The sequence below is a fragment of the Canis lupus genome, chromosome 6 (assembly GCF_003254725.2).
Source record: "Canis lupus dingo isolate Sandy chromosome 6, ASM325472v2, whole genome shotgun sequence".
Lineage (NCBI taxonomy): Eukaryota > Metazoa > Chordata > Mammalia > Carnivora > Canidae > Canis > Canis lupus.
In genome coordinates, this window is record NC_064248.1 from 15,468,899 (window position 1) to 15,485,333 (window position 16,435).

The window sequence follows — 16,435 nt, forward strand, 5'->3', positions numbered from 1 at the left end:
CCCCAGGGCCCCCTCCCCGGAGCCCCTCCCCCCGGGGCCCTGGCCCCCGGCCCCACCGAGCGGGCAGGGATGCTGACCCTGCAAGGCCAGCCGATTAGCACGCCGTGGGCTGTTTTGCGAGCGAGGTGCGGACAGGCGGGCGAGGGAGCGGGCAGAGGAAGGGTTTATAATGATGATTAGGCCCGAAATTGGCGGAGATTTACAGCGTGGGCCGGGAACGGAGGGAGAGGGGGCCGGCGCTGGGAGCGGCCTAATGGATCCGTCAGCTCGTTCTGCTGCTCAGCGGGCCGAGGCCGGTCACCCGGCTTTCCGCTGGCAGCACAAAGCACTTCAATTTCGTTAGGAAATGTATCAATTTAACTGACTTGAGCGGCACACTGAAAAACCTAATGAATCTGGACTCAATTTTCCGCCACACTGCTCCTGAGAACTGTCGGAAACAATGTCTGTGGTCGGAGGTGACGGGGTGGCCGCCGATAGGCCGCCTGGGCGCCCCTGGCCTTCCCGCCCGGCTCCCCGGCCCGGCCCTGTCAGGGTTAGTGGAGAGAGACGGACCTGTCTCCACAACCTGGTGACAGCCCAGCCGCCACTTCCCTAACAATGATGTCATTATAGGTAAATTGGCCTCTCTTTCAGCAGGATGATGGTGCTAATTGAGTGGGAAAATATAATACTGGGAGCTGTTGTCTGCAGCTCAGGGGAGGAGGGGACGGGCTAAATGGCCTACCATTGTTGGCGGCCGGGCGGGCAGATGTTGCTTCTGCTGATAACTACAACCCGCACATCTCGAGCTTGTCGCCGCGGCTTCTGCCGGGAGACTCACGGCTCTGGTGGCAGATGGTTTCGCTCAATGGCCGAAGAGGGTCCCGGCAGCCTGGCGGGGTAGAAGGTGGCCTCCCAGCAAATAGGAGGGGCTCTGGGGCACTCCCCAGGCTCCCTGGGACGTGGGATACGGGACTTTCTCTGCTCGGTGCTGGGAGCCCAGTGCCCAAGGCCAGAGCTGGGGCTGCTGGAGGGTTCTGGAAAACAGTGTCTGGGGTTGGGGTGTGGATCCCCGTGCTAGGCAAGGCGGATCCGCTGGGCTCCGAGCCACCCTGAGGGATGGTGAGAGAAGGCAAGACCTCTGGGCCTCCCCAGGTGCCCCCAGCACCCCCACCTGCCCCAGCACGGCCACTGTGGGCGACACACTGGGTCTCAGTTCCAGAGCCCCGGGCTGGCCTCCAGGACACAAGGCTCACCTGATCTCAACCCTGGGACCTCTCACCCCCGTGGGCACACTCCCTCCAACCTGTCCCAACACCCTCAGCTCCTTCTGATCTACACCCATGGCCAGGGCATGAAAGGCTCCTCCCGCCGCCCCCTAGACATTGGTGGCTATATCTGCAGAGATCAGGTCTCCCCCGTGATGCTCCATCTGGCCGGGGTACTCCCCAGAGCCAAGGTACCCTCCAGCTGATGCCCTCAACACGGCCTGGCCACTGGAGCCTCAGCTGCAGCAGAGGGAAACCTAGCCTGAGTCCACCTGAGGGCCATCCAGGGGCCAGCCTACCCCCACCCAGACTAGGTGACAGTGAGGTCTTCATGGGCCCAAGGCTGAGTCAAATGAACCAGAGAGGGCTGCTCCCATTTCTGGGTGCTCCTGGCAGGGATTCACCAAAGCCAGTTCTGTGGCTGGCTCTGGGCTGGGCCTTGCTGGGGACACACAGGGAATCAGATGAGCGAGGCCCCTGCGCTCAGGAGCACCAGACCTATGGGCAGGACAGATTCCCTAACCATCAGGCCTGCCAGCACAGAAGCATGCCCTGGCAGCTCTGGGAGCCCAGGACAGCAGGAGAGGCTTTCCAACAGTGGCGGTAGTAGAACAGGCCTTGAGGGATATGTAGGAGTTCAGGGGTGGGTAGGGGGAGGGTACCCCAAGCAGAAGATCTGCACAACATGAGCAGGGGGGATCCCTGGGTGGCACAGCGGTTTGGCGCCTGCCTTTGGCCCAGGGCGCGATCCTGGAGACCCGGGATCGAATCCCACGTCGGGCTCCCAGTGCATGGAGCCTGCTTCTCCCTCTGCCTGTGTCTCTACCTCTCTCTCTCTCTGTGACTATCATAAATAAATAAAAATTAAAAAAAAAAAAAAAACATGAGCAGGGATGTAAAGGCCCGGGGCAGAGGCCCTCAGGGGCAAGTACGTCTGGTCCACACCTGCCTTGGGACCTACAGGAACCCAGGAGTAACTAGCACTGTTTACGGAGCACCTACTGTGTGCAGACACCCAGTGCCCCCAGCACTCCTTCCTGCTCACACATGCTGGCCACCTCATGTCCCTCTCATGGGGAGGAAGTGAGGCCAGTAGGGGAGAGGGAAGAGCCAGATGTGAGAGCCACATCCACTGCCTACTGCAGGGCAGGCTGCCCCCCAGCCTCAGCTGCCCATCTGTAGAATGGGCAGGATGAGGCCACGTGGGCCCCATTAGTTCTGAGTGAGGCAAGAGTGGGCACACTGGAGTGTGGCCTGAAGCACAGTGGGTGAGGGGCTGTGGCCTCCAGTAGCCCCCACATCTCCCCACCAGCACTGTCCTAGCCCCCAGACCTCTTTCTCTAGGCCTCAGACATTCTAGAACACCCTTCTGTCATTCTAAAACATGCTGGGGGTGCCTGGGTGGCTCAGTAGTTAAGCATCTGACTTGATTTTGGCTCAGATCATGATCTCAGGGCTGTGGGATCGAGCCCCAACGTCGGGCTCTGCACTGGGTATGATCCTGCTTAAGATTCTCCATCTCCCTCGGCCCCTCTCCCCGCTCTTCCTGCACTCATTATTAACTCTCTCTCTCTCTAAAAAAAATAAAAATAAAAATAAATAAATAAATAAATAAATAAATAAATAAATAAAATGAAATTAAATAATAAATAAATAAATAAAATAAAACCATGCCAGCCTCACCCAAGGCTGGGGTTCAGAGTCTGGACTCACGGGCACATCTGCCGATTCCATAGCTGTGATACCAACAAGCCTGCTCACAGTGCCAGCCTCCCTAACCTTGCCCCTGATCTTGGTTGAGGGCCCCCACATGGATTGCTGAACCTCTGAACCTCCGCATTCTCATTTGTAAGTTGGGGGCAGCCTGACACCTGGTTCTCCAAGGATGGCTGAGAAAGTGACGTAGTGGTAAGTAATGGGCCCCAGAAGGAGGTCCACACCGCCTCCTGGGGCTTCTCTGTGTCCACCCTCAGCCCCATGCTGGCCTGGCTGGGCTGTGCTGGACTGGGTTTCCATAGAGCACTGCCCAGCCAGCACAGACCTTGCACCCACCACCTGACCTCCCTTGGGGGCCCAGAGACCCAGCACATGGCGTCTGGTGAGTGGACAGGGCTTGCAGGGGCTGGCAGTGAGCCCTGCGGGTTTGCGCCCTGGCTAGGTGTCCAGTGGGAAGAGCCGTGACGTGGTGACAGCTCCCACATTGGCCACACCTCCCAGGAGGCCGACAGGACAAAGTGTAGAGTGCTGCGTGATGGACGAGGGAAAGCATCATGAGGTAGAGGCAGAAACGACATCCAGAAAAGAAGTGTCTGGGACTGAGCCCCAGAAAGCCGGGTGCTCAAGCAGGGAGCAGAGCTAAGGCTGCCCTGGGGTGTTTGGGGTGCTAGGGAGGGCAACAGTGGGACCTGAGACCTGGGGGCACTCAAACTCGAGTCCTGCCACCTGCACTGCCCCCTGGATCTGGGAGCCATGGAAGGTTCTAGCACAGGGACAAGCCCAGTGAGGGCAGCACTTTGGGAGCCAAATCTGGGGGAAGGCTGACAGACGGGCCGGCGGCTGGGATAGGATCAGGGGCGGGGGGGCAGAGTCCTGGGACGCTGGGGGCAGGGGTGAGGCCCCGCCCAGCCGGTCTGGTACTTAGAGTCATCAAGAATGATTCAATTGACAGGTTTGCGTGCTGTTTGTTAATTTACTCAGATTCATTCATGGGAACAGCTGGCTGGGTCCCAGCAGGGCAGCCTCACCGCCCACCTGCCGCCAGCCAGCCGGCTCGGTGCAGAGGTACTTACAGCTCAGTGGGCGCAGCCGTGGCTGGCCAGGGACCCCAGCTTCTCTGAGGGTGCTGGCTGGGACAGGCCAGGGAGGGGGTGCAGCCCAAGACCCAATGCCCCTACGTGACAGCTGGGCGGGGGTCAGGAGGAGGCCGGTGGGAGTGGGTGAGACAGCCCCGGAGTAGGAGCTGTGCGCCCATCCACTCGGGGGGCCTGGGGCCTGGTGGCTCCCTTGGCCACCAAGCAGCAGGGGAGGCAGAAGCCGGGCAGGAGTCGCGGGGAGATGAGTCCTCGTCCCTCCCTTGGGGCCACCAGAGCCGGAGGGTGGAGGGTGAGGCCGCACAGGCCGCAAACAGAGTGGACAGTCTCCCCCTCTTCGCTCTTCGTCTCTAGTCCCCAAAGCTTTGTTGTCTCAAGTCAGGTTAAGGGAAAGAAAAAAACCCAGAGACAGGTTTGGCCGGGGAGCCCGAGGACAGGAAAAGTTAGAGATATTTATTTGACAGGGTCAAGGTTGGCGCCTCTCTCCTCTTTCTCCCCAGGTCCCATAGGTGTTAGGCTGAGAGACATTTAATCGCGGGAGTAGCGGTTTCATATCTATAACAAAAATCAAATAATGCAAGATGATTTACTCCCCCTAGCAACCGCGGAGCTCACCCTTAGCAACCAGGGTAGCCTCGGGCTGCGGTGTAATCAGCTTGAAAATATTTCAATTATTGTGTTGATTTTAGTGGATTTGAGAAGCGCTGTGTGGAGAGCCGGGCACATTCTCCCCGCGACCCGGAGAGGAAGATATTGATTTAAACAGGTGTCAGGGAGGGAAAGTGGAGTAAATTTAAATGCGACGGGAGAGCCGCACACCGTACGCGGAACAGGGCCGGGATGACATTTTGTGCGCTGCCGTGAACAAAAGTGACTCAACGGAACTAGAAATTTCACCTTGAGAATCACCTCCCATCCACACAGTTAGGGGGGCGGCCGGGAGGGGCCCAGCTGACCCGGCCCGGGGGCCTGGGCTCAGAGCCAGGAGTGGGTGGCGCTTGCGGGAGGCCTTCGGGGTTGGGGCGGGGGACGCAGGGAGCAGCCCGGGTGCCGTCAGCCCCTGACCCAGCCCCAGGCACGGCTCCCCAGACTGGCTGTCTTCTCTGAGCCCCGTTCCAGGGTCCCAGACCTCTGCCCCGGCTTCCGGGCGCCCCGACCTTGGCCACTGACGGCTTTCATTGCTGGCCTTCACCATAGCACTTGCTGTGCAAGAGCCATCCGTCTTCTTCCCCATCCTGTCCTCTGCTCACTGCTGGCACCCCACACCCAAGAGGACAAGAGTGCTCCTGAGAGAGGCCCCCAGTGCTGTGGCCTGTCTCCTGTCACTCCAAACCAAGACTGGTTGTGCCCCCGTCCCCAGCACCTGGCCTGTTTCTGCTGTGGAGAAGAGGCCTAGGAGGTGTCCAGAGGAGGAGAGTGAGCTGCTGACCATCCCTTGGCCTTGGCCATGGAACCCTAGCCCACCACTTCCCTGAACATCAGCTCTCCCGCTGAGAATCAGGGGGATGATGGGAGGAAGGCCCTTCCCAGGGGTGCATGTAGCTCCAGGGCGGGCAGGAAACTACTCAACTCTTCTCTCCTCCTGAGACATCCTGTGCCCTTCTGCGCCCTCCTCTGCTCTGGGGTATGTCTCGGGCTACTGCAGGGCACTTAAGGCCACTCGGGTAGAAAAATCACTGTGAACCCCCAAATCCTGGGCAGATGCAGAAACACCCCCACATAACTGAAGGTCTGCACTGGGTTAGGCTCAGGCCTAACCTGCAGCTCAGGCCTGCTGCACTGGGTTAGGCTCAGGCCTAACCTGCAGCTCAGGCCTGCTGCGTGGGGCTGGCTCCTGCCCACCTCTGCTGCATTAGGGTCCCTCCAGGGCAGCAAGGAGAGGACAGCGGGTCCCTGATTGCAGTGCCCAGGCCTGGGTGTGATCTTTCTCTGGCTGGCTGTGGTTGTAGCTTCTCAGGGAGCCCCAGTAGAGGATGTGGGAGGATGTTCCCTTGGTGAGCATAGGCTTCTCCTCAGGCTGGACACTCATATCCCATCCTCTCCCAGCCTGTAAGTGACAGTAGGCCGGGGCAGGTGTGCGCCCCCCACCCCCCTCAGTGGGCAGAGGGCTGTGTAGTGAGATCAGCACCACCCCTGGATGGTCCTGCTCCTGATCCAAAGCCTCCAGGTTGGCCACCAGGAGCTCAGCACCCACCCCATGGCTCAGCCCTGGCCAGCTCAGGGTCAGGCCACCAGCCAGGCCTTGGCCTGGATCACAAGAGTGCCTTCTCCATTCCTTCCCCAAAGGATGAGTGAGGCCTGGTCTCTTCCCTTCAGGGGTGCCTACAAGGCCCCCCTCACAGATGCAAAGGGCCATGCAGGACAGAAGACTGGTCTCTGACCCCCCCAGCACAAGGTGAGTGGACCAGATGGAAGGAAGAGTCAAGAGCTTCCAAGAGGAGCCAGGACTCAGCAGGGATGCCAAAGTTCCAAGGCTCAGCACACAGGGAGGAATGAGAGGAGCTCCAGAGGGTCCTACATGGGGTTTGGTGAGCAGTTCTGGGTTTCCAGAGGCCCCTCTGGGTGCTGTGCAAGAGGGCTGATGGTGGGGGCAGTGGAGGTGGGATGGGCAGCAGGTAGGGAGGGAGGGTGGGCAGCGGCTCCAGGGGACAGGGGGCATGAAGGGAGAGGCTGGGGGTGCTGGGCTGCAGCAGGAGCTGGGTGGAGGGACCGAGGACCCCCATGTGCACGTGGGCGAGCTCCCAGGCCCCAGCCATGCAGACACTACCTACCCTTTCAGCTGTACAGAGGGGAGCAGCCATTTCCTGGCTACCCCTCAGATCACCAGAAGCCCAAATATGGCCTGCGGTGGGCCTGTGGGTCAGGTGTGACCTGTCACAGAAGGGGGTGGTGGGGAGAAGTGTCACAGAGTACCAGCCCCAGAGGGACTTTGGATGTGGTGGTGTTATTGGTTGTTGTCATGATGGGGGTGATGGGCACTCCTGCCTGGGGGGTGGGTGGAGCCAGGGGTCAATGCCTAGGGCAGCCCACCTGCCCACCCACCATGTCTGTCTAAGTCAGGCACCTGCACATGCCGGACTCAAGGGAAGGACGGGGGGTGGAACAGAGGAACTCCTTGGCAGGACCCATGTGACATGGGGCTTTCCTGGGATGGTGTCCAGGCAGTGGAGAATGACAGAGTCCCCGAACTCAGGATCCCAGGGTGCCCCGGTCCTGGGCCACGCCCAAGGAAATGCCCCACACTCAGGCTGTCCTGCACATGGCCTCAGTGACCATCCACAAGGGACTCAAGAGGAGCAGATGCAGTATACACATGCTGGGAGGGCCCAATCCTTGGCCCCCACCCCCGTGGGGCCCTCAGGCCATGTGCTGGCAGCTTTCCATGGCCCCTAGAAGGAGAGCTCAACTCCCACATGGTGCACCACACCCCTACAGTCACCTCTTCTCTGCACTCCAGCTACACAGGCCCCTTTGCAGTGGCCGTGCATGCAGGTCCAGGCCATTCCAAACCTCAGGGCCTTTGCACTTGCTATTCCCTCTGCCCAGAAGGCTCCTCCCCAGACCTCTGCAAGGCCCACAAACTATAACTGCTGACATGACACCTGTCACTATATCTGCTGTGCATCACCCCCACAAACTAGATCTGCTGACATGTCACCTCCTCCTGTAAGTCCTTTCCAATGCCCTGGCCAGAGCATTGCTGTGACTCGCCTAATTTTATCTTCCATGAAGCACCTCTGACTACAGCGCCTAGAATGACCTGGTGTTATCAAGAGTGCTCCTCTTACCCCTGAGACCCCGCCTGGCAGGACCGACAAGCGACAGGGTGGGAGGCCTGGGGGGGTGGGGCTAAAGTCCAGCTCCCTGCTGAGCTCCCCAAGCCAGCGGCGCCTGCGCACAGGGGGCTGCATTATCCCAGGGGCAGGAACCCAAGGGGCTGGGCAGGTGGGGTGGGGTGGGGCCAGGACCAGTCACCTGGCATCACTCTTTCTCCTGCCTTCCACTTGGGACAGCAGAGTCTGAGAATTCGGTCAAATCTGGAGGTTCATCCAAATCAGACCCTCCCCAAAGTCACCACAGAAGAGATGGCAGCAAAGGTGCCTCCTCCAAGCCCCTCCATAGCACACGGTGTGGATGGCCAGCCGAAGGTCTGGGATTCTGAGACTCAGGAAGGCAAGAGGCCTGGCCATGCCCCAGCTCTTCTTGGGGAAGAGCTGTCTCCTGTGGAAGCCTCAGTCTGCTCATACAAGGAAAGGGGCCCACGCTGGCAGCAGCCATGGCTCATGTGGTCAAGTTTATTTGTGTTTATGTCTGAGCCAAGCATTCTCAATCTGGGATGCTCTCGAGGGTGCCCTGAAGTTATGCATAAATGCAGGAGTGAGGGTCCCAGCACTCACATGGGTCTCTAAGAGGACTCTGGCCTCCCAAGGGTTACATTCCACAGATCACCCCTAAAGATGGGGAAGTTGCCTATCCCTCACATGTGAGGAAATGAGGCCAGACTCCTCGAGAACCAGACTTGAAAGTTACCTATAACCAGGACCCAAACCTGCTGGCCAGATGCAGCTGTGGCACAGCAGCATCAGCCCCAAGTGCCCGTTCACCAAGCTGCCGAACCCCTGGCCACAGCCCTGTGCCAGGATCAACGCTGGCTCTGAATCTACAGCAAAACTCAGTTCTCTCCAGGTTTCCCGGCCCCTTTAGAACAGCAATATGCTACTTAAATGTGTATTTTTATTACTTTCTCTATTATAAGTAAAAATATTGTAATGCCATCTGATGATCCGCCAGCTGTCTATGTGGGAACCGGTGGCGCCATTCCGGAGTGAAACTCGGGCGGGCGGGCAAGCGCGGTGTGCTGTCTGGGGAGGCGCATTTGGATTTCTGCTTAGGTTGGCCCCACATATGCCAGGCCACATGTTCCCAGTCTGGGAACCGGATAATTGTGCCCATTTATCTTGTTGTAGTTGAAAGTGCAAACATTATAAAAATCACACGAGTGTTAGTGGTGGTTTAGGGGGAGGTAGAGGTGCAGACAGACCGTGCAGGCAGGACAGCAGCCGTGGTGCTGGTGAGTGCAGGGGGGCATGGGGCACCGCGGCCCGGACCCCTCCTCACCCCGGCCCTGGCAGTACCACCGCGAGGGCGGCTCCCGGACAGACAGCTAGGGTAGGCACACTCCTGACAAACGGATCTGCGGTTAATAACGGGAAAGACGGCGTGGCCGTGGCCAAGTGAAGACAACGGTTTCTTATCTAGACCGGAGGTTGCAAGCCGAGCCTGTAGGACAAATCTGGCCAATGCGAATTTTTTTAAACATCTTTGAAATAGTTGCCAACATTCGGAAATCAAGAGATGTTATAAACTCATCTAGACTTCTGATTTCTCTCAAAAAGCCCAAACCACTGGCAGATCTGAGCCCTGGCCTCTGCCTGACGAAAATGAGCCCGTCTCCCCAGGCCCCATCCAGCCTGAGGGGAGGTGACCAGGGCGCCAGCCCCTGGGGACCAGAAAGGAACCCGGGGTGTCCCTGTGGCAAGCCTAGCCTCAGCCCTGATTCACTAAGGGGTCTCGGGGGCCCTCAGCAGGACACAAAGGACCTCCAAGGTCAGCCCCACCTGTTGGGATGGCTCTCCGTTCCCTGCACCCTCTTCCCGGCCCCCAGACCCTGTTGTTTCTCTGCCACCAAGGACCAGGATTCTGGCCTATTTGGGCTGATGGCTACCAGCCCCTAGAACACAATCAGTGCTCCATCAGTGCTGTCTAATGGACAGCTCTCTTTCTGGCTGGCGCACCCAACAGGCACCACCCATCTGTGAGACTTGCCTGACCCCAGTGGGTACATGAGTTTATGGCCCTGCTCTGTGCCAAGACACCCATTTTACAGATGGGAAAACTGAGGCCTTGGGGGCTGCAGATGGTACAGGACCCAGTGTAGGCCCGAGCCTCTGGACTGAGAGTCCCCTCCCCTGTCCTCACCATTCTCTGAAAATCCAGATGGAAATGCATGTCCTCCCACACTGGGACAAGGCCGACAGTGTGGCATGCCACGCCTGTCCCCAAAGGCCTGGGGTGCAGTGAGGCAGGAATGGCCTATGTCGCTAATAATGCTGGCAGATAGGGCCGGTCAGGGTGGGCGGAGGGAAGGAGCAAGGAGAGCATGGATAACAGTCCCAGCCATCACTTTGATGTTCAGCCCATGAAACTTCTCAAATTATAAAAGAGAATCACTTTTGAGCCTTTAAGTGGCTCCGAATAAACCGACTGTCCAAAGATACAATGAAAAACCGACACCGGCTCTCCGTAACAAGGCAGGAAAAATTGTCAGTGCTGAGATGAATATTAAAAGCCCTATCCGTGAAAAACACCCTGGAAATATGTTTTAAAGGAGCAGTGTGAGGCAGACGATTATCTAGGCGGCTGGAAAGGCGGCTGGCCGGCCCCACGGAGGCCCCCGCCCGCCCCGGGATGAGGGGTCCTCTGTGGGAGAGCAGAGAGGTCGGTGTTGCTCCCTGCACTGGGCCGGAGGCCCCACTCATCGGGCTGCAGGTGCAGGAGGAGGCCTGGCTGGCCCCAGGATATGGGGTGACCAGCAGTCTCATCGAGGTGTGGGGCACAGCCATGCTGTTGTGCTGACCATAGGCTCGTCTCCACCTGCCCCTCAGGCTGGGCCACACCAGTCATCGGTTCCCTCCTGCCTGAGGTCCCCGAGGGAACAGGGAAGGGCAGGTATGACATGCAAGGCCTGGACCCCCGGCAGGTGGCTCCTGCTAGAGAGGAGCTGGGACGGGCTTCCCAGGAGGAGGCAGGCCCCCTGCGAGCACCCACTTCTTGCTGTGTCCAGCACCTACAGCCTGTCCAAATCCAGGAGCCCCCGTGCCCCTGCTGATGGGGGTCTCCTCACACCCATGCCACACCTGGCCTCCTACGGGGCTGAGCTCACTGTCCACACAGTCTCCTCCCTCCAGCACCCTGTGTCCCCTCTGACGAGGGACCTTCAAACCCCCTCACCCAGCACCTTGGTACCGGGTGGGGGCCCAAGGCAGTCCCCTGTGTCCCCTCTGACAAGGAACATTCAAACCTCCTCATCAGCACCCTGATACCCAGTGGGGGCCCAAGGCAGCAGGCACACAGGCATATAGGAGGAGGATATAGCTTCCTGCTTCCAGGGTCCTGAGAAATTGCGACAGACTCCAAACCTGCCTGCTGATGGCATGCCCACTGTGGAGGTCCTGAGGAGGAATTCTGGAAAGCTGGATCCCCAGGGAGGGGCCCCACGCCATTCCGATGCCTGGCCACCCCTTCCTTACTCACATGCACAGTGCCCCTGGACGCCCTCAGGGATGTGGAAAGACAAGAAGACCCTCTAGTCACACCAACAGGCCACCACCTCCCAGCTCTGCTGGCTCCCCTGGGAGCTCCTCTCTGGGCCCCTCCCACCCCCCCCACACACACACCCTCCCACCCCACCCCCCGCCACCATGTACTCTGGAGAGGAGGCCAAGGAGGCTTCTAGAGGTGAAGTCATTGCCCAGGTCACTCAGGTTGGAAATGGGGTCCTGGCCTGCTGGCTCTGTGCTCATGCTCCTTCCACCCCTTGGGGCTCAGGTCACAGCCCAGGTGTCCAGCACCTGCCCCAGGGCACAGACTACACTCCCCCACTGCTGGCATTCCTCTGAGGGCCCTCGCTTGACCAGAGCAAGCAGCGAGTGGGCCTCTGGAAGCCTCTGGGGCCTGGAAACTAGGGTGGCTGGGGGGCTGGGGGCTGGGGGGCCAGGGAGGCAGGGGAGGGGTGCAGTCTTGTTTTGTCCTCAAAGCTGCTTCCTTGTAATTAAGAGTAAACTTTGTAGCAATGTCTCTCTCGCTGTTGTCTCGCTTGCCTCCCAAATGATAAATTGTTAATGAGCACCTGTTACAATGCTAATGAAAGTGGGTTCGTGTGTAAATAAAGAAAATTTAATAACTTAACAAGGTGGATTAAATGCCCCACCTCCTCCTCTGCTCTAATCCGGGCCAAGCAGCAGAGCTGCCATCTAAGCAGGGAGCAGCAGCTAATGCATTCACCTCAGAACACTTTCCAAAATATAATTAATATTTTAAAAATTTATAAAACTGAAATCAGAGGTCTTGATTGTAACAAACAAAATATCCATCTTTAATCTGCTACCCAAGGGCCAGTAGGGCCTCCCTCCCTGGCACCCGCCCCTCCATGGTTCCACTGGGAAAATGCAAACAGGATCCTCCCAGGGGCCGGGAGGGCTGTGGTGTGGGGACAGGGAGGCGGCTGGCGCCAGCCCTGCAGCAGGAGCTGGGGCAGAGGCCCTGGGTGCCACTCAAGGCCCTAGGTGAGACTTTCACTTAGCCCCCTGTGGTGGGATAAAGTCGCTGGCCTGGTCTCCAAAGCCAGCTGTTCTAGAACATGTTTGTCCAGCCCCCAGGCAAGCATCTCTCCCAACTACTTCCCTCCTCTGGACTCTGACCTCACTTCTCAGAACTTCGGGGTGAGAGTAGGGGTGGGGGGGGGGCAACAGGAGCTGCTGGGTGGTCTCAGACCCCATGCTACAGAAGAGGTCCCTGTGGGCAGCTCCTAGCAACTGATGGATGGGGCCTTGGGCAAGGCAGTCGACCCCCATGAGCCTCAGTTCTTCCCTCTGGAAAGTGGGAATGATCCTGGTACCACAGGACCCAGTGAGTGCTTCACACCTCAAGGCTCCCCTTTGCAAGGACTCCCAGTGCTGCTGGGGAGCCCTCTGGGGCAGGGTCTGCTGAGAACATGGAGACAGAGCCTCTCCTTTGTCCAGCTCTGGACCTGCTTCCTTGTGGGACTCTGCTCCAGGCAGCACCTGTCAGGGATCTCCTGCTGGAGTACTGTCCTCCCAAGGCAGGAAGGGGCGTCGAGCTCTAGCCCCACCCTTGCAGCACCTGCCCTCTGCCCTGGGCCCTAGTTGGCTGTCTCCTGGGCAGGGCCCCTAAGCCATTGGCTGTTCCCCCAGCCCTGACCCGTCAGGAAGGTGGGCATCTGTGGGGCAGGGGCGGGGCTCTCCTGAAGCCAGTCTGCAGCCAGGACGCCTCTCCCTGCAGTGTCCCTCCAGCTATTCCAGAGCAGAAGGGACAACACACTGCTTCAGATGAGACTTTCAGGGTGAGGGACCCAGGGCCTGTCTTCTGGGTGTCCACTTACCAAGAGGAGAGAGGGAGAGAACACAGAAGCAGATAAGCTGGCGGTTCAGCTCTGCCCCTCATCTGTCTCTGTCTCCAGGGGGCTCTGGGCTGGAGGGACATCCCTGTGGTGCTCAGCCTCCACTGCACCGGCTGTGTGCTGGGTGCTGTCCTTGGTGCTGGGGACACGTGGGACCTTGGCCCTCTAGTTGGAGAGATAGACAACTCAGTATAAACTAGAACACCGAGCAGTGAGAGGTACTGCCCAGAGACCCAGGCAGGGAGTGGGACAAAGAAAACGGGCCAGTGGGGTGGGCAGATGGCATCATAGCCAGTGTGGACAGGCAAGGTGACATTTGAGCAAGATCTGAATAAAGCAAGGAAGGAAGCCAACCAGGTATTGGGGGAAGAATATTCCAGAAAGAACACATGCACAGACCCACAGCAGGATGGATCTGGTGTGTTTGGGGAAAGCAAGAGGGCAAGGGGGTGGTTGGAGGGCAGGGAGCCCCTCAGGTGACAATGGTGGCAGGAAGGGGGTGTCCCTGGGTCTGCCCAGCAACCTCGCCCTTACTTGGAGACCCTCCTCCCAGGGTGCCCCACCACGCTGCCTCCATGCTGACACCAGAGCTTCCTGCCCGCCTGCCTCAGATCTGCCAGCAATTTAATGCATCATGGTGTCACCGGACATCCAGCCATTTTTCATGGCTTGACCTCACTTTTAATTAGAGACTAAATTATTCATGCTGTTTGATGGGAGATGATGCTTGTGAGGTGCCTGGGCCCTGGGCCGGCTCAGCCAGGCTGAAACCAACCTTCAAATCAAACCTAAGTGGCCAGGAGGAAGAGAACTTGCCTACGTGGCTCCTGCACACCCTGCATCCATCACCCACCTGCCTGCGGGCGTGTGCGGGTTTAGGGGGAAGCCCTGTCTGTCCTGGAGGACCCGGAGCTCCTGCCCCACTCAGAAGCACCCAGGGCTCGGGGTCAGGCACATACCCCAGCCCTGGCTCCTTCTGGGTTGAACCTGAGGGGCCTGCGTGAGCGCCCCCCCGCACCACCACCCCTCCAGCACACCAATGACTCCCTTCCAATCTGAAGCAACAAACATTCTCTGAGCACTAGGTGGGTGCAAGGCATCTCCTGGGTGTGACCCAGCTGTGACCTGAGCTGCTCCTGCTTCTCTGTCCAGGAAGGGCCCACAGAAAGGAAATGCCAAGACGGCAGAGGGGGCCATGGGCACACTGAGGGTGGCCAGGTGGTCCCAGGAGGCTTCAGGAGTGTGCACAGCTGGCCTCCTCCCCCCATGCCAGTAGGTGTAGCTCCCCTCACAGGCCCCACCCCCAAGCTTCATTCCATACCACCTCCTCCAGCTGGGGTGGCCCTCTGGCAGATCCAGGCCTGTGGGTGTCTGGGGTCTGGGCCATAGGAATGCTCCCAGGCCAGTCCATCACAGTCTTGGCTTCAAGAGCCATGGAGTAGGGGCAGGAGAGATTTCCACAGCATGGGGGGCTGGGGGGTGGAATCCGAGAGGAGACACAGGATGGGGAAACAGGCTCAGAGCAGGTAGGGGACTTAGATCACTTGAGAAGTTGGTGACAGTGTCAGGATAGGGATACAGAAGTTTCCTGGCACCACCCTGGGCCATCCTACGTCCTCACCCCCAACCACTTCTCGCACCCCCTGGGACAGGACTGCCCCCAGGGCCCCCAGAAGCCACCCACCTGACCGCTGCTCCAGGTCCATGGTCTCTGGTCTTAGGTAAGTCTGTGGCTACTTTGAGCCTTTTTCTGCTCTGCGGCCTGGGGTGCCGATGCTTCCTACACAGGGTCACATGAGCATGAGAGGCAGGACCCCAGGACACCGCAACCCTCAGGCCTGACCCTCATCAACCTGAGGCACAGCCAGCATCCATGCTCATCTATGACCATCAACCTCACAGACTTGCTGGGAAGACCATGGGAGCCCCTGGAAGGTTCTGGCACACAGTAGGTACGCAGCATAGGCAGGTCCCAAAGGTCACCATCTACCCGGGTGTTGCCATGGTGGGCAATGTGTAACAAGGAGCCCTCTTCGAGGAGCAAAGCCCTGATTTGTAGCATTTTCCCATTTCTGTGGTATAAATATTCTATTGCGGCCACTTTCAAGTCAGCAAGGTGAGGTTACCAACAGTGACATGGCTCTCCTGAGCTGAGGGGAGCTGCCTGTGACACACCCCGGATTCCCTGGGTCTCAGGTTCCTCATCCCTAAAATGAGAGACGTGTCAGATGAATCCTGCATGGTCTCGGCCTTACCAGAGCCAGGGTGGGGAAGGGAAGACAGCCCCAAACTCCTCAGGGGGCTCAGGCAGATGGGCTGGGGCCATGCAGCTCGGCCATGAGGCAGGGGCAGCAGGAGAGGGCAGGGCAGGCAAAGGCTCTCTCCCTTCCTCTCTCTCTGGCACTTCTGTCCCCACACGAGGGGTCCCCAGGGCTGGTAGGTGGCTCTCAGGTAGCCAGCAGTGCAGGGGCTTGTCATTTCAGATGAGCACAATTGCCCCATGTCAGAGGCAAAATGGATGATGGGGAGAGGCTGCTTCTGGCCCCGAAGTCTAGCTCAAGGACTGCCCTGCCCTGCAGCCCTATCCAGCCCCAATCTCCCCTCACATGGTCTATTCCAGCCTCCGTTCCCTGCTGTCAGCCCTCCTGGCAAGGCAGAGTGGGGAAGGCATCTTCAAAACCCTGCTCTGATATTGCTCTGCTGTGTGTCTCCCAGCAAGTGTCTGACCCTCTCTGGGTCTCTGCTTCCTCCTCTGTCAGCCTCTCAAGAGTGGAATAGGGCCAGGACAGGAGGATCAAGGGTTTCCCTTTCGGCCAAATTGGGGAGAAACACTGGGCAGGAGCTCACCCTGGAGGAGGGATGTGGGGTCCCAGAGCACCAGTGTGGGGTCTCCGGCCCTGGTGCCGGGAGGGCAGGAGTGAGCAGTGTGGGAAAGGAGAGCCCGACTGGGGGTGGGCAAGCCCCTGGTCCCCTGTTCCCCATGGGAAGATCCCCCATGTGGTCTGTCACTGGGCCCCGGGGCGGCGGCGGGGGGGGGGGGGCGGGGGGGAGAAGGGGGGAGAGGAAAGTCGTCTGCCGGGGTTCCCACGGAGGGCTCCTGGCCAGTCTGAAAATGGATCATTCGGGGGATGCAAGCCCCTGGGCAGGTCTCCTCAGATGGGTGGGTAGTCCCCTGT

The 16,435-nt window shown here is 59.1% G+C and overlaps 1 long non-coding RNA gene across 1 annotated transcript; it reads right to left on the minus strand.

Moving 5' to 3' along the window:
- Positions 1 to 4,492: 4,492 nt before the first annotated feature.
- Positions 4,493 to 15,079, minus strand: LOC112640179 (uncharacterized). The gene is made up of 3 exons (XR_003123887.3): positions 14,944 to 15,079; positions 13,242 to 13,424; positions 4,493 to 4,615 (listed from the first exon to the last, which is right to left on the minus strand). It is a non-coding gene; the product is annotated as an uncharacterized LOC112640179 (long non-coding RNA).
- Between the last annotated feature and the right edge of the window lie 1,356 nt (positions 15,080 to 16,435).